A 22,954-nucleotide genomic window follows, 5' to 3' on the forward strand; every position below is an offset into this window, starting at 1 on the left:
GCATACATGGAGAACATCTGTATAAGTAACCTAAAGGCAAAGGACCTACAACAACTCTCATATGTTAAGAGTAATCCTTTACAAAACAGGTGGTGGTGTTCATCAAGAGGAATAGTAAAGGTGTTACTCAAGATCACCATAGCCTGCTTTTGCTTTCAAACAGCAGGGAGTCAGAATTGATGAAATTGCTACGTACCACTAGACAACGTTAAATTTTGACAAATTATGTTTCCAAGGTTTTTTTCTTTCTTTTTAAAAAAAAAAAAAAGAAATCAAGCTGTAGATAGATCTGCAAGCTTTCACTGAGGAATAGAGCCTGTTTCAATGTCCTGCTTTTAACAGCAGCTGTACTCTAGTAGATATTTTCTTTCCCTCCAAATCTACATACTGAAGTGTTTTTTTCTTTTCTTTTTTTTTTAAATAGCTTCACAATTCTTTTGTGTCCGAGAACAATATGGATATTTAAGATCTGAAAATTCCAGCGCTCATAGTCTTAAATTAATCTGGTTGCCTCACATAAAACAGTCCATCTATTGAGGTCCACAGAGTTCCTCTTTCCATATTTTGATGACCGGCCCTACAAACATGTGAGGGATTACATTGTTTAGTATGTGGCTGCCTGCCTTCTCTTGCTATACCCCTGCTGTGGCAGCTGTTTTCTGCCGAGAGGCCCTAATAGTCTTCATTTTCGCCAGCACTAAAGATGAAAAGCATAATACTGTTGCCCCCACTGATCTTTCAAAGGAAAGATTTCTCCTACCAAGAGAACGGATGACAAAAAGATTGGTCCCATTTTGATTTCCCACCCAGAACTCCATAATATCAAATTCACTGATTATACTTCCCATCTTGCTACTTTTCCTGACACACTTAATCATCATTTATAGAGCCAAGCCTTCTTCTCAGCAAGGAAATTTTGCCCCTGTCAGCATTTATTCAAAACAGCTGGGGCAGCTGGGGCTGGTGGCCTTTAAATGAATTGTTTGTCTCCTGAACGAATAAGTATTCAAGTTTATGGCAGAAAGGATAAGACTAAAACCTGTGATTCCACCTTCTAAAGTTGAAAACCAGGCTAAAATGAGGAAAAAAAAAGAGCGGGAGTGAGAAATTAATGATAAGGAATACCACTACTAGTAATACTTTGTATTTGCATGCCATATTCTATAAGCTCCCACACCTTCTGCTTCCTTCAGCCAAAAGGGAAAATATTTTACTCTATTTTGCATCTGAAGAAGTGAAGGTATCGAGAGGTCTTTTGTCCAGCCTCAACTGAAGAGCAAAGGCTGAATAGAACTATTCAGGAACAAAACTGTTCCCAGCCCCCTGTTCCAACTTTTCTGTAGCACTGCCTCTCTGCACTGGTCATCTCTAAAGAGAGAAGCAAAATATATGCTATTCTTTCAGTTCTTGCTGCTCACATGTGTTGAGAATCTGTTCACAGCTATTCACTGCCTTTGCTTCTTTCTTTCCTCCCCTGGTGTGTTCAACAGCCCATGTCTGATTTTAAAAAAACATCAGGGAATTTTTCTTGTGTTAAGAAAAATGCACATCTTTCCCATATTAAAAAGAATTGTAACCCAGGAGACATGAGAATGTAAGACAGTCAGACTTAGAACATAATAAAAGATCTGAATAATTAAAATTTGGGTGGGATAACTTTTAGCAGTACATTGACCTAAATGTCATTAATATTTCAAGCAAGCAAGAAAGATGAAAGAAGAAAAAAAAAAATGAGGTGACTTGGTTTATGCCACTCATCTCTTAATTTTGTGAGCATGTGCATTTATGGTGGTAACAACAGCTGATCAACCAAATTTATAGACGCATTAAAATTATCTGTCTATGAAGCTGAGGAAAAAAAAAGCATTCTTTGCACACCTATAAAAATTTCACAATTAGCACATTTCTAATCCAAAAAAAAAGGAAGGTTAAAGCCAAGCTGAAAGACAAACTGATCATGAATGTAGGAAAGGTCTCACCATTAAAACTGGTACGTTTAAAATAATGCAAGGTGCTGCTTTTAAGGTTTAAATTCTTCCTCCCCATAAAGTATGCATTATCTTTTTGAGGTTAGCCAAGGAAGCTACATTTGAAATTTGTCTATTACCTTATGATTTAAAAGGCATTAAATTCTTCTCTCGAAGCATTTTGCTTAGTTGCTTTTTCTCCATCCACATTAATAATCCATAGTCTATTATTCCAATGTGCACACAGGATATATCTACACTATCTTTGTATATAACCGTCACTCCTCTCAGTTGTATGTAAATATGCTGCTACAGCCTCCACTGTTCCATTTAAGGATCAGAGCAAAAACAAAACCCCGGTCTTCTTTGCAAAGATGATTTTATAAATAGCTAATAAATGCCAACCTAATAGCACATAAACATAAAACCTTTGCTCCATGGACCAGTGCCATACAGTAGCTATTTCAGATCTGAACGCTCATCTTGGCACCAGACAGAACAGAGGTGCTTATTATAATTGGCACAGGATACAATAGGAGCACAGTTTAAAAGCAGCCCTGGTAAAAAAAGGACATAAGTGGCAAGGAAATAATGGTCTTTTCCTAGAAGAGTCCATTTCTTTTTAAAATACTGCAATTAAGGCAGCTTAAAGGTAGCGATTAGCATGGTGATGTACCTTCCTCTGCTCTTCCCTTGCGCTCCCCCTTTTCTTGTTTTTCTTACCTTTCTCCCTCCTGCAGGGAAAAGAGCAGTATGGAGCTTCTCTCCAGAGACCCTTCACCTCACACTGCCATATGGGTTTAATGTATAATGCATGAGAAACAGCATGAGTTGCAGCTGACTCAAAAGAGGAGCCGCAGAGGTTGGGCTCAGGAGGCATTCTTCAATAATAATTAGAAAATCAAACAGCATTTTACTGCTGTTCTAGTCATTTCATTGCTGTTTAATAACCCAGCCTCAAACACTTCCAGGGAACAACATATTCTTTATTTTATAACCTTCACAGTACAATTACCGGCCAAGCACTTTCAGTCCTTTCTGTTGGCTACACGCGTGCTTTACTCGCATCCCTCACGTTCATTTTGCTTTTGCGTTCTAAGAATAGATTGTGTCACAGCTGTCTTGTGACAAAAGTACACCTGTGCAGACTTTACTATGCTGTAGTTCAACCAAAGGTAACCTGCAAGTCCTCAGGCAATGGAAAATGATATACGGTTCAGCTTTTGAGTCTGTATTTCACGTTCCACCCCCCCCCCCCCCCCCACTATGTAGAACGCTACTTCTGTTTAAAAAATAAAAAGCTAGCGTTATCTGGAGGAAATGACACAAACTTTCATCCTGCTCTTCCTTATCTTTTCCCATCGCATGAAATCAACAGAAATCTGAAATGAACAGACTCCACTGGAGTTCTGTATCGCTGCTACCAGCGGGCCTCCCTAGTCAGGTCCTCACCTCTCCCGTGAGGCATCGCCTAAGCCTACCTAAATGGTGTGCACTGAAGAGAGCTTGCTACAGCAGGTCTCACAGGCATTCCTGTCCAGCTGTAGCCCTCGAGAAAAGCTCCTGCTGGGATCTGTCTTTTCTTTGCAAACAGAGATGGGATCGTTGGTCAGTGAGCCTAGGCTGTGCATTCAGTGACATTTAGGATAACTGTAACGGCAACCCTTACTCATGCTGATACAGAGTATGGCACATCACTGTGCAACTTCACACGACATAGGAGGCCTTGGGAGCTGCTCAGAACAGTCACTGTGCTATGAGGAAGAACACACAGAGGAAAAAGCTACAGTGCAACAGGGAAGGCCCCAAGAAAGCAAGCACCCCACAAAAAAATTTAGAATAACATTATGAGGAAATTTCTGACCCCACTGAAGAAACCTAAATTTTGCCTGAGCCAGGATTTTTCCTGCTATGCACAAAACATTACTTCATTGGGCTACAACAAAGGAAATCTACTTCAATCTCAAGGAAAGCCCAGACAACAACTCCTTCCTCTTACCTTCCAGGATCACGCAACTCTACCTATCTTGAAAGTTTCTGGGCTCCTCAACTGTGGACACCCATACATGGCCAGAGGTTCCAGCTCAAATGAAGTATGTATCTATCTTCTCTGCCTCTGCATCAAGACCTTAACTATGCTGTAAGTCTCCTCAGACCCACTTGCCTACCCTAAGCTCTCAGCTAGGGCCAGCTACCTAGCTTGACAGATCTCCACATGGCCTTTTGAGTCTTGCACTCCTGGCTGCTTGGTTGCCCACCTTCAAGATGAGCCACGCACGCTCTGATTCAAAACGCCTCATGCTGCTGTGGTCAGGAAACTCTCTTGGATGTGGATGCTACCCTCACAAGCTTAGTAAAGCACAGAGAGCAGGATCTCCCATTTCCTGCAGAACCATGGAGATCCTAAGCAAAAGGATCCTCACTGCTGCCTCTTCCTCCTCTAAATGTCTATGCTCAAGAGCTAGCAAGGTGAATTCTAATGACATTAGCTATAGGTGCTTTCCTTACGCTACTAGTGGAAGAGAAGAAATGGCCATTTGAGACAATCAAGATCCTTATACAGTCCGTGGAGAGAGAAAAGCACCTGAGTTAGGTGAAGGCTCATCCTGTATTGCTCTTTTTGGATGTTCAGATGTGCTAACCTGTTCTCTACAGAACGTGGGTGGCTATGCGGAGAAAACTACATTCCTCCTCCCACAACGTGATCTCTAAAGTTCTGGTGAAGTGCCTAAATTTGGCAGCCTGGACTCCCGTCTACGAGGGACTCTAGTTCATGACAGATTTACTTATCTGCAAACATAATGAAAGGTTTGGAAGAGTCTAAACCACCTGATTCCTAACAGAAAAGGAAATCTACATCTTGGTTTCACAGCTCTTTAGAACAGAAGCCATTCTTTCCCACGTGAATATAAGGTGCCAAGAACAACAGACCCCTATCCCTGTTTGGGCATCCTCAGAGAATGCCGTAATGTAAGTGAGAAAGGGTAACATAAGCAATATATTGCTACTGTTAAATTAAAAATAAACAAACAACAACCAGGAGGATAACAGTTTTTTCTTAGGGGATTTTTTACACGCATATATTAAAAGGAAAAAAACCCAAAAACCTGATAATGAGCTTTCTCAGGGGCAATTATGTCTTCCTGTTTTAGGCAAATCCTAAGCGGCCCTCACCGACTGCATCCCTCAGCGCTATCGTAATTTTAGCAGAAATTCTCTTACTGGTTCCATGATAACTCCCTCAGGCACTCTAGGTTTATATGCTGATGATACTCTCTGGCTCTTACATCTCTGTTGTCCCTTAATTATGTCGCTTGAAGGCCTAACTTGATGGAAAAATGCATACAGTTGGGAATCAAATATTAATAATTCCTAGTGCAGTGCACTAAAAGCAGAGAATGTATTAAGGAGCAAGATACAGAAAAAAAGAAGATGGTCAAAGAGAAAAACTCATATCACTGTTGTCCCTTTCCCCAAAGTCCATAAGGCTCTGGAACAGCCCTATTTTGTTCTTGGAGATTTCTTTAGACTATTCTTTTACAAGGATTTTTTAGACTTCTTCTATCTTTCTGCAATGATACTAAAATCTTGGCTTGTTTACAAAGGCAGTATTAGCCAGTGGAATATGGTTGAAAGGTCCCAAACAAGGAGCAACTGTTTCTAAATAATGGCAGGATCCACATTTTAACAGCAAGTTGACAGCTTCCTAGAAGTGCGAAGCTCAACCCAGAGACTGACACTTAATTTTAGGATATATGACTTGCACGTAGACGAATGGCTTGTGCACAGCCTTTCCCTCCCCTGGGCACTATTCTAGACATAACTAATTAAAGCAGCTGTTTCAGGAACATCCCTTGGGATGCCCGCAGAGGCTGCTCCAATGTAAATGTGGATCAGTATAACTTGGTTCCTCCTTGGGAAATACACTTTGCCAAAAATGAGGCTGGGTTAAACCATGGAAAGGATATTAAAATCGGTTTCAACAGGTTCTTCCGGTACATACACGGAAAGAGAACCAGGAGAGAAGAAATGAGATGCTACATACAATGCAGGTGGAGAAGAAGCAAAACATAACTGAAAGAACAAAATCTCACTTAATTTTTCATTAAAAACAGGGATGCTGAACTTGAGCACGACACCAAGATAGGTCATGGCCTGTATGGATTCTGAACCTAACGGTAACCACATGGCTAGAATAAGCATGACATTAGTTGCTTCTATATAGACCCAAAGCCAGGATGCACAGCCACTTTTGCACGGAAGCTAGGATGCAGAACAACACACACCTGCCACTGACTACATTTCACAGTGATACAAGTCATGAATATTATCTACCTATATCCAGAACTCAGATGTGCTCCTTCAGCTTAGTTATTCCCTGTTAGATTTAATTACTCCTTGTCTTTCATGTGGTTTCCAGGCATGGAGGAGCGAGGCCAAAATATGAAACAGAAATGAGAGCATGGAAAAGGAAAATACAGATATAAAGCAAACAAAAGGCTTTAATATACCCACATAGGTAAGGAAGAACAGTAAAAGGTAGAGAAGAAAGAATAGATCAGATAAAGACTATTACTATTTCAGAATTCCAAGGAAGCCAATAGCAGGTATTTTTATTATATCTGAAGTCAAAACGGGATTATGCAATCAAAGATAAGCAAAAGGCAGCTATAGGCTCATTAGTTTGAACTCAGAAATACGCAGGACTGTAGAACCAACTTCAAAGCACAAAGAGTGAAACCAGTGAAAAATGAGATAAAACACAACAGGTTTTAAGAGTTGATTGTGCCAAACCAACCCTCTCTATTTTTATGATAAAGTAGTTAATTTTCTAGACAATGTCTTTGGCAGATCTCATCTAGGTATACCCGAGAAGCATATGTGGCAAGTGGCATGTGCCATAAAATATTCCAGAGAAAAATGGGCTTAGTTTAAGAAGAAAAGAACTGAAAGATGATTATAGAGCAGACTAAAAAGCAGAGGACAATCAACTGTATAGAAAAAGAGAACAGCATTTGGAGGTTACTTATGGAGTTTCTGAAAGATCAGACTTAAGTATTTTTCTTACTCATATATGGACATTTGAAGAAGAGGAAGAAGAAAAGCAGAGGGAGAGGATAAACAGCCTGAGGTGTTCCTTGCTTTGTTAGCAGAGAACAGCTGCATGTATTTCTTCATCATGGCTGAAGTTTCGTCAAGTTCTGCTAATGACTTAGGAGCAAAAAAGAGGTAGAGTGCTTAAATGAGAGATGGGTCAGGACGCTACAGAGAGAGAAACATGTAACACTGAGGACTATCATAATAGCAATTGGGCAGAATTCAGAAATACAAAATATTAGCCAACAATGTCATTTTCAAGATAGCATTAAGACCTTCACTGAATATAGTGAGGATGCTTTGCACTTCTGTGGCCTTCCAAATAGTACAGCGATTTATAGAGATACACTTCAGCTATCACCACAAAACCCTCAAAATCTATCAAATAAGCTGCACTCAGCCCTAAGACATACATGAAGGTTCTTTTGTTTCTTGCTGCTTCTGGAGCGGCAGGGGAAGGTTGACTCTCTTCTCTTTAGAGAACACAGATTGCCATTATATGTATGGTTTAACGCCGACTGCAAATTAAGATGTGGGAGTTTATTTTGTGCTTGTCTAGTGCTGCAATACCTTTCTTACTCCTGTGGAATGCTAGTCTATTTAGAACTTAAAAATGAGACAGATCCTAATTTTGAAACAGCAACTGCCAGCTACACTAGAAATTGAAATATCACAGGTATCTATGGGATTTTCCTTGGGAAATGTAGTTTCTGCAATATCTCCTACTCGGTCCATTGTGTATATCATTTTTCTTTGTTGTGACTGGTCCCAAATACAAGATCAGTGAGCGATTATACATCTTTAAACATTCGAGTGAGAGGAAAGTTCAGGAATACTAAAATCCTGGAATTGAAGTAAGAAACAAAAATCAACTTTAAGATTTTCAGAGGCACTGTAGAAAGCTCTCCTGACTTGACAATGTGGTCTTTTTCTTTACTAATTCTTGACATAGTTCTTGAGTCCATGAGCTACCTGATAAAGTACTGCTTAGAATATTTTCAAATGTCAATCTTGTATCTTTTAAAGATACCCCTGAAGAGTGCAGAGTTTTCCTCTAAGTTCTCTCTCATGAGCTGAGAGAGCAATACACATCTAAGCTCAAAATTACTAGTAGGTCAGCTACTCTTGTAAGATGCAGTGCAGCAGTACCTTAGCCTAGGATTTACACGTACACCTAGACATTCATTAGCTCCAGTAGTGAAAGCAATCTAGCCGCAGCAGCATGATGTTCCTCCCAAGTTCATTTACCCTGCCTCTCGGCACACGCTGGTTCCTCAAAGGACCCCAAACTCAACTCTTGGATGTTTCCTTAACTTACTGTTCTGCAATTCAGTCCTGAGAAAGTGACCACATAAGATTCTTCTTGTAATAGGAGGACACTGAGGAAGGAGACAAGCATTACAGAATACCTGGTATCTGTCTACCTTTGGTTCTGTAGGAAGGAGTCCTGTGTGCAAGAGTTTGGGGACAGTCTAGATTTTTAAAATGCAGTATGGTAATATTCATTTCATCTTCCTCCTTACTGTCCTGTAGTTCACTGGTTCAGCTTGCTATATATTACTGTGATAGGCTTGCCATTGGCCCAAAGCAGGAAGAAAGATGACTACCCAATCACAATATTTAAACATTCTTAAGAGGTTTCTTCTGTGGCATACTGGTACACTGGACTTTGAGTATTTGAAAAGCAATTTGATACAGATACGAAAAACAGAATACAGAAATCAAAAACTGTTATGAAACAGACTTGCTGCCCTCAGCTGCAATTTAGACATTAATACAAATGTTATTATATTGTACGCAATAGATATTTTTTCCTGAGTTGACATGAAATAGATTCAAGAGTTTCCAAATTCAGTGCTCGCTCTTTGGATTCATTTAGCTAATCATTTCTGTCTACTGTTTCTAGTATTTTCATATTATCTCTATTAATAGAAAAGACCCTCGGGTGTTGTAAAACGATAGAAACAAAATTGTTGTAGTCTGTTGTACAATTCTGGTCTAAAAAATATTAGAAAAAGACTGTCAAACACATACATACACAAAGACATGTCCAACAACTAAGTACACACACCATATATATTCTTATAGAAGGTTAATTTATTGTACCAGTTTTTTTTTTTTTAAATACTGCAAACTCTAGAAAACATAAACCTGCCTTCAGTATTGTGACAGAGTTTCTCTTTTGGGAAGCTGCTGCAGTTTCTTCTATATTTTTATTTTTTAAGTTTGAATCATTTTTAGACATAGAAAGCTAACCTAGAACAAGCTATTCTACTGAAATCCCTGAAGGAGAAGATTGATCTTATGCTATTTCATTAACACTCAGTCAGGTCACCCTTCCAGGGAGAAACGGCCCTACAGGAACCCAGCGGGTAGAACAAATGGAGAGAAAAGAGGCCCTGCGTGGCCAATAGTTTGAATAAGTGGGTCCAAAGAAAGACAGTACTAAATTTGACCATAGGAAGTAGAAGCCAAAGGTGAGAGCTGTTTTTTTTTTTTTTTTTTTTTTTTTTTTAAACTGATTAAGTAACGCTGTTTCAGTCCTTCCTTCGCAGAAGGTAACATTTTGTATGTACTTTATACACATACTGTACAGAGAATTTATTAAAACAATAACTGAAAACCATTGTCTCATTGAAGAAATACAGCTAGGTGTATGTTCGTTTCCTCTGTACTAAAAAAAAAGGCAAGTAACGGGTGCCTGACAGTCACCCCCTAATCTGCGCCTAAACCTCAACTGCCTATTTCAAATAGAATTAATTTGAAAAAGCAGAACGAGTCCAGGCATGTATGAAGAGTCAGGCTTTGCAGAGCCGGACTTTTGAGACAAGTTTTCATGAGATTTTAACCTCAGTGATAGACCGTATACTAGTCTTGCCATTTCAAATCCAGATTTCTCTTCATACGGCTAATTGTTGTAACATCTGTCTAAGTCTAAATTAGAAAGCTAAAAAGCAAGACACCGTAAGGTGTTTGTGGGTTTTTGTACTTTTCCTTATTAACTTTCCTCTTACATTTTGGGCCCATTTCACCAATTTTTCAAGATCATTTTGAATTTGACTCCTGCGGCCCCACTTAGCTTAGTTTAACTGCAAACTGATTAAGTGCACTCCCTAGTGCACCTGCATCCTAACAAAAATGAGACAACTATTGAAAAAAAATAGACAGAACCAAACCCTTGAGAGGCCCTACCAGGATCAGTTCAATATATATTTTTCTCCTTTTGAAGAGCCACTGAAAACTGAGTAATGGTCTAGGCACAGTTTCTAAACAGTATAGTAGTTTAATATAGACTGTGGTGCTTATTTTGCTCATGAAAAAGATGTAAGACAATGTCAAAATCCTCGTGTAAGTCAGAATATATTACACTTACTGTTTTTTCCTCTATACAGAAGTTCTGCTGTAATAGCACAGAAGAAAATTAGATTCTTTCAGCCTCATCTGTTCTTGTCAAATCCAAGTTGGTAGATACTAATCTCTTTTTCTTCTTTCAGGTAGGTTCAACATTCATACCAGAATTCTTCCAGGAATTGAAGTCAAATAGATGGGTGCAGTGTTCATGCAGTTTACTTCCGGCCACTGAAGTCTCCAAGACCTCAGCCCTCTGGCCTCTTCTAGCTCTGTGCTCTCTCTGAATAATCTAATTCATATTTCTGTGGGATCCGCTGTCACTTCTAAACTGATGATTTACAAAATGCAGTTGCCCATTCAAACCACTTCACCCACAACCAGCTCTTATTTTTACCTTTCTCTTGAATTATTCATTTTTGATGTCTTGGCATCATTACTAAACACTGCAAAACAATCATGCAAAAGTTCTGTAACAAGCATAAGCTCACCTGGGACGAGGAGTCAGAGCGACGAGAGGGAATGAGGTCTACTACAATTCACTACTTCTCACTGAGGTACAAATTGGCTCATTGACAAACTCCATCAAAACTGTTTATCTGTAGTTGGGAAGGCATCTCAGCAGAAAGGGTCTTAGTAAACATCCACCAAAGAACAGAACTGGTCAAATAACACAGAATCTTATGCAAACTCTAGACAACACAGACAGGCCCTGCATACCACCACAACATGTGCTGTATCAACTCTGCATAAAATTTAAGAGTAGCTGTAATTTTCTGCTCAAGAAAAGGAATGGGTCAACTCTACACTGCTAACAGCAGCAGGGAAAACAACTCTGTCACGCTTCAAATCAGCGGGCGATTTTCTTCAGGAAAGCCACCCTTTTCCCAAACCTGTCATTTTAATCTGTCAGGTAGGAATCAGGCAACAGAGATCAATTTCTAGCACCTGGGCCTATTGATTTGTCTCCTGAAATGGAGACAGGTGCCTTCTGGGACCTTAAACTGCAGGTGTACCTTGTTACACAGCACAACCATGTTGGTTTTTGTGAGCCTACTGGGCTCACTGTACTCCGTGCTGACTCTGCTGCAGGGCACGTCAAAACTTCCCTCAAGTGCCAAAAGTCAAGACGTCAACTAACACATGCAAAAGCATGTTTTCTCCTCAAACAATACTATTTCCCCCTCTCTTCCGCCACTCAAAATACCATTATTTTCCTTATGAAACATTACCAGTCCCTGACATTCACAAATTTATCAAATTCCATCATTTGTCTCTTTAGACTGAGTATTTCCAAACTCTGCACCTTCCTTATCTCCTGCCTTTGCTTCTCACATAGCTCCTCTTTGCAGTAAAACCAAATGAAGCAGTTCTCAGCGTTCCATTTATAGCTACACTAGTTTTCTAAATCACACATAATTTTTATGCAGGGGGTCAACAGTGCCTCATTGTCTGCAACTAAAGCACAACTAATAAAATATAACAGATGAAATACAGTTTAACATGGCAGGCAAAACTCCACTCACAGAAACACCCACTTTTCTATTTTCTTTGATGGCCAGGTTAGAGGGAAGGGGAAAATTTTTGTCTCCTTCTTCGCTTCCTATTTAATGTCTTCTGGTAAGCTCTCCCATTATTCAGAGACAGAAACCTACTGGTGACCTCCCCGTACAGCAGTTACACATTACTATGATTTTATTCTTTGCTCATTTTCCTACTTATCCTGCAGTCTCTTCTGGAGCTTCTGCCTTTCTCTAGTTCCTAACAATTCCGGTGTCTCATCGACTCTTGTCAGAATATTTTTTTTACCATAAGAATTCAGCTAGCTGTTTTTTGAGATTCATTTAATCCCTTTTGGGGGGGTGGAGGAGGGCTACAAAATATTTGTGAATAGACTAGTTATTTTTACAAATTTGTCACTGGAAATCAGTTCACTGAAGTTTCCTTCAAGCATATTGACGAATCTCTATTCCCACAGAGACCTTGGTATCTATTTAGAAAGACTGTTGCTTGTGTACGGTCACTAATTTGGGTACTAATTTGCTGTGTAAGTAATCACACTATTGCTTCTGCTCCCTGCCTCTATGACTGGAGCTTTTCATGCACAGGATCCCAGTCTGAATGGTCCATTTCGGTTTCACAGAATCACAGAAAAACGCAGGTTCTTTGCAGGCCACCTGGTCCAACCTCCCACTCAAAGCAGAGACAGCTTCAGAGTTTGACTGGGTTTGCACAGGGCTTTGTCCAGCTGAGTTTTGAAGTCCTCCAGGGATGCAGGTTCCATAGCCTGTTCCCATGCTTAACCACTCTCTGAGGGAAATTTTTTCATTGTATTTAGCTGGAATTTCGCTTGCAGCAGCTTGTGATGGTTGCCTTTTGTCCTTTCAGAAAAGAGCCCTGCTCTAGACAGCATGACTCACTGGAGGGGAAGGGAGAGAAGCTTCTGTTCAAATATAGGAATGAACAAGACAGAGTCTCTTCTTCATGGGGGCAGAAAAGCCTACAGGAACGCAGGTTCAATTGCATGAGAAAGATGAAAATATTGGTCTTTGTTTTTGAGCAGGGGCAAGGTAAGTTCCTACAGAGAAGGGAGAAAAAAAAAAGGATCCTGATAAGGAGAAGCTAGGCCTGTCTAGAAAAGCATTGGCCTTGCTGTTTGTCAGATAGAGATTAGAAGGAAATGGGAGGTTGCTGAGCTGAGTTAAAGAACGAGGAAGGGAAGAAGCAGGAGGCAGGGCAAGATGAGGGTTAAAGAAGGTAAGAAGAGCTTGCCCTCCGAAAATCACACTAACAGTGTGGGAAGAAACAAAGGGAAAATTTGGTTTGGTTCCCAAAGCCGCAGACTGCTGCTTTTTACCTTGTATCCTTGAGCCAGCAACTGGGCAGGTTTCAAAGTACGCAATGGTTTCCAAGAGATACGCTTCATTGTCAGTGAAACCGATGAACTCTTTCCTGAAGCAACTTTATTCCCATCTCACGTTATTTTTGGAAACGAGCCAGCAGCATGCTAACAGCCATACCCCATTTGTTTGCAAATTCCATAGCAGCAGCTGCTTCTCCAGCTTATCCCACAAAGCTGCTAACATGCAGGCTGGGTGTCTGCAACACGAAACAACGGCTAGCAGGCAAGACAATTGAAAGAAGGTTTTCCCTCCTCAGTGTTCAAAGGGCTTTCACCTCTCTGCTAGGGGGCCTGAATCAAGCCCTCTTCTCCCTCAGGTGTTTCGCCCTTGCAGTTTCTCCCTACCTTTACAATGGCTCAAATGAAACTCTCTCGGTGGCACGTCTCCAGATTTCAATGGTACAAAAATCAGCTCTGGTTGTGGATTTTGTGGGTGAGGAGCCTTTCTCCTGAGTTCAGTAAAGCTGGGTCAGGTCTAATTCCTCCTCCCAGTGAGGCACGGCTTGCTGGGCAGGGGCGCAGGGCGCTGGAGGCAGCTTGCACAGGCTGTGCTGGAGCCACCTACACTCCCAGGGCACAGTTCCCCACTCAGGTAAGGGGCTACGAGTGCTGTAATCCAACAATTTGTGCAGAGGTAAGGGAATACGTATGCTGTAATACAACAGCTTTTTAGCCTGTTTTTCATGGGCAATCCAGAACCACTAGTGACACCTTTAGCAGCTTTAGCACAGATGCCAAAACGGTAAGGTATAAACAGCTCCAGCATCTTTGACACAAATAATGACAGAAGGAGAGCAAAGCTACAGAGTAACAGAGAAATCTAGCAAAACAGTAAATAAGAAGTGTTTGTGAGTGGGGGTGTAGCAAGCATTTACCAATGTGACAGATTTCCCTGACAGGCTTCCAAAAATGACTGTATGCAAGGACAAAGTGGGCTACCAAAAACGAGAAGCACTTCAGCACTGCTGCTATTTTCTCAAATAACTATCAGGACATCGCTGTTCCTTCCGGTATGCAGGACTCAGCAATGGCACCAGCTGGGCCCAACGGCATATCTTTCAAGGGAGCTGTAGGAACAGGATGGAGTGAATGAAATCCCAGCTCACTCGCATCAAACTACACAAGGAAGCCTATTAGGCTGGAGGGTTCAGCTAGGAAGTCCTTCAAGGAAATCACACCACACATGGAAATGGGAACTTCAGAGGTGAAATAATTACTTACAACAACATTCAGAATGAAAAATGACCTAAAGATCTGAATTCAGCGTACCCTGCAGAAGGCTAAGGTTTTGCCATACTTTATAACTTTATCATCCACAAAGACTCAGTTGGTTTGAGGAATAACATAGAACGATAGAGCCTAACCGGGTATCTGCTATCTCTTTTAAAGTTTCTTACACAACGTGAAAATGACCCCCCCCCCAAAAAAAAAAAAAAACCCAGAAGAAGAAAACAGCGAAACAGTCCTACTGTCTTGTATAAACAAGTCCTGGCAGTAATCAAGTGTGGAAATCCAATGCCTACATGAAACTGAGAAGCAATAATAAAAGGTTAGGTGTGTCTAGGTTGTGAGATGCAATGGATTCAATTTCCCAAACAGCAGGCAAAGAAGGAAAGTTAATCCCCTCAATTATGTTTTGTTTAAAGAAAGTGACTGCGTAGTTCCTGTAACAAGGCATAAGCCCAATCCTGCAAACACTTGTGAAGTGAATAAACTCACCCCCAGGAGCAGCCCATCAGATTGTTATTTGGTCATAAAGCTGGCTTTCTATCAGCGGTTCTGTTTTGAAACACAGTGTTTGCAGGCTTCTGTGTAAACGCTCGCATACTCTCACTCTCTCTCTTTAAATATATATCTTAGTGTTTACCATGGAGATAAATTTCTGTTTCCTGTAATATAATTAATGGACTGCAATGCAACCTCTTTTTTTTTTCCCTTAATAAAAGGATTGGCACCTGAAGTTATGTGCCATTGTGGCACTCATTTACCACCCACAACTAGTAAATGTGCAGGTGCTGTATATGTATGTGCACACACACAAAAGTGTATTTTACACTTGCCAAACTCAGATGTTGCAGTCTCCCTCTCTAACTTTGAAGCCCCTAACTCTCTTCTTTGTGGAGAATCTAAAGATGTGTCCTTTTATATCTCTTTAGTGACTCAAACTTTTTCAGGTTTTAGTTTACTTTTCAAAATTTGTGATTTTAAGAGACAGACTCTTCTTAATTTCTCTTCTGGAATAAAAGGGTATTCAGAGGTTTACATGTTGTAACACTCAAGTTGAGCTTAAGACTCCTTAAAATGTACTTCACTGCAAAAAAGAAAACCTCAGAAAGAGGAGAGAAATTATCTCGGAACGTTATCAGGCCTGTTTTTCTTTCTTATATTGAAATACACACCAAAAATCTGAGCTGCGTGTCCTATTCCTATATTGAGTGGGTAATTAAGAAATATAACATGGAGCCAAAACAAATTGTCAAGAAAATCCCCCTAAATGCCTCGCTATCATCTCAAAAAAAGAAAAATACCTTTCCTTCCACAGCAGTCACTGAAACATTCACTGATCCAGTTTTATCTTTCACTCCGGGGTCTAATGCTAACGAAGAAGAAAGGACTTAGCAAAAAAGAAAAACAGAGAAAATCACAACCGGGTAGTCTTGGGGCTAGTGCAGAGAAGGCCTGAGCACCCCACACCTTAGCGTGCAGTGCACTCTGTGCAACAAACAGCAATTTCTCCCCCGACATCTTTGCACCTGCAGCCCCCTTTGAAACAGTACGTTACTGTCAGCACACGACAGGATTCGGCCTGATACTAAACATGTTCTAGCTCATATAAAACAAATGAGCTAAGGGATTGGTTTCTCTGTAACTCCTTTACCTTCTGAAAAAGGGAGGGCAATAGAACTGCACTTGAAGGCATCATTACCTTGATAAGATACTACTTGATTAACGAATTCCAATACTTGTAATTATTATAATAGATACTTGCATACACTTGCAAAGAGAGAACAGGCAGCTGTTGTGCAAGCTTCCTCACACAATCCTGTCGCTGCTTTCCTACCCTCAAGTAAATCTTCAGTCCTCAATCAGAGTATTTCTTAAGCCACGCCAGTCAAGTGTAGCAAAGTATCAGATGGTTTACAATGAGCACAGATGGAGACTAGAATAAGGCTCATTGTTTAAGGAAAAAAACACCCCTTTCCCTCCTTTCAAATGGATCTTCTCTATAGACGGAATATTCTTCTGTTTTGTGGCCAGTGAATTCTGTGGCCCATCTCTGCAGACAATATAATCTCTGTCTGCAGCCAGAATGAACACAACCAGCCTTATCTCTCAGATAATACGCACTCCCTAACCTGGTCAGTACTTCGATGCGAAACTAATTGGGAATCTGAGGCACTATGGAAGTGCCATTGCTACTGAGTGCATAGCAAGTAAGAACGGATAAACAGTTTTTGAGGCACCGCTGACGAGATATCAATAACGCAAAGGTGTGTGCTCTTTCAAGAGGAGGGCAAGTACTCCTGTGTGCTGCCTAATTCCTCATTGTTTGGGTGTCCCAACGGCCTAATAGGCAATCACAGAAATTTTGGCCAAAGCCTCTGAGCAAAACCGCAACCATAGGAACACTGCTTTCCACACTGAAGGGTCAGGCCCTTGAGCTCCTCCTTCTATCAACCACTCAGGTTTTCTGGTTTCACTATTAGCTTTTATTCCAGGCTGTACTTCTGAAGATCACCAGAGTCTCTTTAAAATGCTTTAAAGGTGAATTACGGGATTCTAGCACTAGCTTCCATCCTAAGTGCATAATTTCATTCACTCGCATATCTACGGTTATTCTGCATAGCTTATTTCTCTGAATCGGCTCCTCACTGTATGAGGTTGTTGACAAAGTACCATGAACAAATTACACTCTGGTAAAAGGAGAAAAATCACACAGTCAGATAAAACAATACCAAGCCTCTGAGCATTCAAAAACACATCTGGAGGTGTTCTTTAACAGAGATTTCTATCATTCATCAACTTCCCGCATTTCTAAAACTTGTCACAAAAAGTTGAATACAGGCATGGGAGAAAGTATCACTGCAGAATAAATTAATTTTTGTTGATAAAATAGGTCATTTAATCTAGAATAGAATAAGCTGCATATAATATACAATTGTATAAATATATCCAGATAGGGCAACTTCCTCAAAGACTTAAGGTACAACACAGAACAGACTAACTGACTCTCTCAATCTGACAAAAAAGTGAAGTAGAATATCAGCATCATCCTCCAGTAACAATGAGATTCCAGAGAGAACCTGCAATGAAAATCCCTCTTGAAAGGATGAAAAAACTTCTAACCACCACCTGGTTTGTGGTATACTTGCAATGCATACAGAAACCTCCAGCTAATTTTTTTAGCTTCCTTGTATCTTCAGAGTGGCGGAAACTATTAGAGGGTACCAATAAATCTCAATACCAATCTCATAGACGATAATCACTCATTTTGCCACAGCAGTCAGAGATCAATAAACACAGGCGTTAGGAAAGAGAAGGGAATAAAAGAGAGGAAAATAAAAGACACAATCAAAACATATGAGCATTGAAAATCTGTCTCTGTTGAAATCAATGGGGATTCTGTCTTTGACCGAACTAGGATCAGAACAATCAGCTTGAGAAAGCATTTCTTGAGGACTGAGGTTAAAACTAAATGTTTTGTTAAAAGAAGCACTAACAATGCCATGCTGGTTTATGCTGGCGGCGTTTTTAACACTACAGTGTGTATTCTGGCTAGGTATATGGATGAACTCTAGAAACACAGTGATCTGACTCTACTTTTACCTAGAGGTTTGTACTTTGTAAGTTTTCGAACTTCACAGTTGCAAGAAAGAGTTTTTTTATAGGTTTTGCACTCTCAGGGGAATTTCAGAACAATAGTATTTATTGCAGAAAGAGACAGAAAATAAAACGAACCTTTATTGCCTCAGAATCATCCCTGCTTCTCTCTCTGTCCATAGTGGCACCCACACAGTTGCTCCTCTTTTTCTTTTCTCCCTGCAGACACCAGAAATATAGGTATTTTTTAAAGTATGATCTTTTTCCATTCCATAGTAAAACTCAAGTAATAATTCTGTGGAAGAAAAAAAAAAACTTTCTTAGAACAGGAAGATATGACAAAGCACCTCTTTCTCAGAAATGTAGATAAAGATGTATTCTTAGATAGCAATGTACGCATAAGCGTTCAGAAGGAATCGAAAGAGATAAAGGACTGCACATTTGTAAAGTAATGCAAAGGTCTACTTTCCTGTTTGTTTTGTTACTTTATTTTTTGTTGTTACTCCCACTGCAAAGACCTGTTACCCACTCACAATAAAACTTAGCGCTATAAGCAAACTAGAAATTAGAGATGAAGAGTACCCCTGGTGCAAATTAATACAAATCCTTGCCTGAGCAAGACTTTTCTCTCAGCAGATTTGCAAGTGATGTCTCTAATGTAGTTTTAAATGTTTAAAGCAGTATGACTGACTTCTGTGTCTTTATGAGGGAGACCATTCTGAAATCAAGATACCCCTACTATCAAGGTTTCTTGCAAAACTCATTGTTGATTCTTCCTTTCTAACACATTACTTACGCCTCTCCTTATTGCACCAATCACCTTAATACAATTCCCATCCCCAATGTTTATATCATTCCATACTTAATAGTTAGCATAGGCTCTTCCTGAACTGTCATTTAGCTAAGCTATATAAATTTAGCTGAATTACTTTACTGTCATAAGGCATTCTCCCCAGCTACTTAATCATCTTTTGTTGCTCTTCTCCTTTCCTCTAAAGCCCTATTATTAAAGGCTAATGAAATCCATATTTTAACGAGTGCTTGTGAATTAACGCGTTTGCCTTTCCCTGCGAACTGTAAAGCTGCAGCATGAGGGAGGAGAGTTCACGAGACTTCCCGAATAAGCCTTGTGAACCAGAAGAGTCACATTTTAGCACAAACAATTTACGTTCTCTGAAAAGAAAGAGGTGGATGTTTTTAAATTTCAATAATAAAAGGGAAAATCAGTTTCTGTGGGAAAGAGCCAGAAGGGAAATCATAACGTCTGTGTTTTATTCTCACCTCTACAACAGACTCTCCTTAGGGGTCCTGGGCAAGCCGTACCTGCCAGAAGTTTATTTATCATTAAGCACCTAAGACAGGGTGACAGGATTTGGATGGGTGCTGAATATTCGGAGCTGGCTTCTCTCAAGACAAAAATGATCTTTGCCACCCTCAGCATAAAGGGCAGGAAGGTCTTGCCACAGGAATAGAAAGGGGAAAAGGAAAGGAGCTAAGCTAGAACAGAAAGGACAGTGAGAGGAAAAGCTAGAAGCACACGTTTGTTTCTTCTGCCGCCTCGAGAGGTTTGGAAGCAGAGAGCCCTCTGCTCCCAGCAACGGCAGTCACCCTGCCTCCCGCTGGCCTCTGGCACCGCCACAGCAGCAGAAAGCTTCGTTTTTCAGCTCCTGGGCCAGCAGAGCGAGCAGCAGGGTCGCAGCAACGTGAGGAGTAGGGTGGCAGCCAGTCGGGGACCCCTGGCAGTCCGCTGCTCTAGGCGGTTCCTGACTCGCCTAAGTCGAAAGCCAACCGTGTGACCCCACAGCTCTTTCTTTGAGGACAATGGGATTTCCAGTCGGGGTGGGGGGGGCGAGGGGGGTCATCAGTTTGCAAAGAATAGGACCAGGTATTCGTGTGCTCAAAAATACAGTGTAGGATTTAAAACAACACTTTTTAGAGCCAGGTGCCTGATCGGTTTCAGTGGCAGAAGTGAACTGCTTGGAAAATCTCACTGTGCTCCCTTTTGGCTTCTTTGCCATCAAGTGACTTCGAAAGCCTGGCTGTAAATCTTCTGTTGAAATTGTCTCTATTATGCATGCTCACTTATGGCTCAGACCTAAAAAGCGCTAATCATTCTGGTCCAGATAAAAGGAAGGTCTTTAGAGCACTTTACAAGCTAAGCAGAGTGACTCCGACAGGTTGGCGTAGCCGTACGGAACCTATTGCACAACGGGGGCTTTAATAATTTGCCCCCAGTACCCACATTTCAAATGTCTTTGAACAAGACGTCTGCAACCGGTGACGCAAAGGTTTCCGATTTTGTCTGGACAGCAAGAGACATTCTATAAAGGTACCTGTCACTGTATTTCGTTGTTGTTTCAGTTTTGTTTTGCTAACTGTAAGAATCGAACGTTACCCTGCTGTGAGACCCGATTCCAGGCATACAGCAGGGGATGTTAAATAGTATACCACTGGGAGCTTTGCTGTTGTAACTCCAAGAGACACACTGAGAAGGAACTGCATACATTTTGATACTGAATAAGGCAGCAGGCTCCAAACACGCGTTTATCGCCCAACTTGGAAACATGTAGAACCCCAATATATACTCTGGGTTGGTGTGACCAGAAGCACACTTTGGTTTGTTAGTGGAAGGGCGAAAAGGGAGACTAAATCAAATACTAGCAGTTACTAGCAGTTCTGTACGTCCCCAAAAGGACGTGACATGAAACGGTTGCAATACTTCACATTCTCTATGCTGGTAGAATAAGAGATCACTTGGAAAAAGGTAGATTACACTTCCACTTTGGGAAAGAGACATCCAGAAACTGTAGGCAACATGTTGCCAGAGTGCCCCCATAATATTGTGTGTTTGATACTTCCCACATTATGTGTGTGAGATGTGCTATGCTGGGTACTCCGCACATGACAGCAAATGTTTATAGGATCAACTCCTAGGTTAGACATCGGTATACTTAAAAAACAAAGTAATTTGAGGACTTTATTGATAGCAACCGTTGCTAACCAGAGTAACCACATTAAAAATGTTTCTGGACTATACAGTATATGACATTGTGCATCCAAATGCAAGCAGCTGCCTGAGAAATACACAATATTATTGAAGAAATCAGTTTGTGCTTGGCTTTGTTCAGAATGGCTGTTTACATCATCGGTGATTTCACGTGATACTTTAGGAAACAACTGCATAATCTGATAGAAATCAAAGTGCCTGCAAGTGTTCATTCTCAAGAAAAATTACAAGCTTCTCATCTGTTACTGCTCAAAGGTGAAAACAAACCAAGTCCTGATGTGTCACAGTTAACTGCATTGGTTCATTTCCAGTGAGGAGAAAAGACAAAAAGGCAACACGTTTTCTTTCAGCAGACGGGTCTGGTAACCATCGGCAGGATCTTCTATTTTACATTCAGATTAAATGCTTTTTTGTCTTCCCCAGAAGTACCTTTGTGATTACAACAGGCAGAATTTACATTGGTCTGGTATGTCCTGTGATCCCATTTCCTCTTCCTCCTTTTCTGTGTCTACCTCCTCTTCCGTATACTCAGAGAAGAACTTCCAGCTTAGATAAGTTCGCTCCTCTTTGGGCCAAGTACCAGAGGCTCTTCTTCAGTCTGAAGGTGCCTGTTGGAGCAACACAGAAAAGCTGGCCTCTGAGGAAGGAAGTGGGACAGGGGTAACAATATCAGAGGGTAAAAACAGAACAACACATAAGTGGAGGCCACATGAAAGGTTTTAAAGAAGTGGAAGGAGAGTAATTAAAAGGTAACAGGCATGGGGAAGGGTTAGAAAAGAAGCAGTGTTATCTGTGAAACTGAATCTTTCAGAAAAGATTTTCTGAAAGAAAAGCACTTCCTGAAAATAATGAATATATATTCCCTTTGATTGAGGGGGAACTGTTTATAGCAGATCTCACTATCAGTCAAGGGAGACAGTTGGGCAGAGGCAGAGGTTAATACGAGAGATTATTTCTCTTTGCTTCCCATCTTTTCATGAAGTCAAGTCTTAGGTTCACAGAGCAGGGAAAAACAAACAAAAGTTCAAGCCAGATTTTGTTCAGACGAGTTCAAGGATTAGTGCTCACTGCCATCAGATCCCCACTTAACTAGAGTTGCACTGATGGATGACAGAGGGCAGTAAGGTATTCAGCTTCGTCCTGGCCCAAAATAAGAACAGTTGTTTTGCAATTTGTTTATACGGTTTTGCTTCTTTCCCCACATCTAAATACATTACCAGTGATCTCTGCAGAGATTGTATCTGTGTTTCAGCACTTGAGTAGTTTCCTTTCTTGGAGCCTTCTGAGAGGGAAATGATAAAATTCAAATACCACTCCTGCGGCTAACTAGATTGACGCTATCTATGTTGCAAAGATCTTGCCCGGCTTCTGTGCAGCCGTCTTTTGCCAGATATCAGACTCACTATACACTACGGATATGCTGCATCACGTTCTTTTCCGTGCCCTGATTCTTCTCCCTTCGTGCAATCCTTTCTCCTTCCTAGACCTGAGCCAATTTAACCAAGTCAACGTTGCTTAACCCTTCAGAAGAAGCTAGAGAGAAATCTAGTGAGCTCCCTTCAGCCCCTAGACTAACTTTACTTTAGTAGGCTTCAGGGTCTGCTCCAGCTAGTCAAGATGCCAGCTTTGCCCTTCAAATACAAAGCAGCTGACATTCTTGCATGCTCGATAAACTTCAAGGGACATCTTTTTTTTGGTTTGTTTTAGTTACAAGTGCATGTACTTTACACAGCTCTGGGCCATATGCTTCCCTCCCTCCTGAATGAGTCCAGATGAAAACAGCACCATTTTCGTATGTTCTCTGAGAGCCAA

General features: G+C 40.8%; 1 long non-coding RNA gene across 4 annotated transcripts in view; it reads right to left on the minus strand.

The window, feature by feature from the left end:
- LOC104150502 (uncharacterized) overlaps window positions 1-18,411 on the minus strand; it is a 76,457-nt gene extending 58,046 nt beyond the window's left edge. For all 4 annotated transcript variants that reach the window (XR_011137287.1, XR_011137286.1, XR_011137285.1 and 1 more), the window contains exon 1: window positions 18,274-18,411. This is a non-coding gene — a long non-coding RNA (uncharacterized lncRNA). The remainder of the gene's footprint in view (window positions 1-18,273) is intronic.
- Window positions 18,412-22,954: the final 4,543 nt, after the last annotated feature.

This window comes from Struthio camelus, chromosome W (genome assembly GCF_040807025.1).
Source record: "Struthio camelus isolate bStrCam1 chromosome W, bStrCam1.hap1, whole genome shotgun sequence".
Lineage (NCBI taxonomy): Eukaryota > Metazoa > Chordata > Aves > Struthioniformes > Struthionidae > Struthio > Struthio camelus.